The following is a 503-nucleotide window of genomic DNA, read 5'->3' as shown; positions in this document are numbered from 1 at the left end:
AATGATATTACCATACATAAACAATGGGTACATAAGTCCTACACCCCTACTTGTTTTCCAAGTGACTTCTACCACTACACGGAGAGCAGCTTTGGGAAGTGAGGGGGAAAAGGTAGTGTTGGCGGGCGGGGAAGAATATGGAAGAGAGGGAATTAATTTTGCATTCCCCAAATTGCCTCTGGCTTGGACCCCCACGTAAGAAAAACAACGATTATCCATACACAAGATGCTTTCCCCTAACGAGACTTGCTTGGCAAAAAAAACATCTCCATCGCGCCAAGAAAGATTTGGTACAAATTGAAAAATAGATAAATCACGTAAAGAAATAAAAAAAACGTTACATAAAAAAAATGAAAAGGGACATAAAGATAGAAAATAAAGTCACGTCGATAAATAAAAGTGCAAAACTATTTACCACTCTGAACATAGATAGTGATTGTGTGCATAGTGCTCAAGGTGATGGTAATATTAGCAAAAAAAACAATTTTATAGGTTCATATCTA

The sequence above is a fragment of the Penaeus monodon genome, chromosome 29, assembly GCF_015228065.2.
Source record: "Penaeus monodon isolate SGIC_2016 chromosome 29, NSTDA_Pmon_1, whole genome shotgun sequence".
NCBI lineage: Eukaryota > Metazoa > Arthropoda > Malacostraca > Decapoda > Penaeidae > Penaeus > Penaeus monodon.
This window is presented reverse-complemented; position numbering follows the sequence as displayed.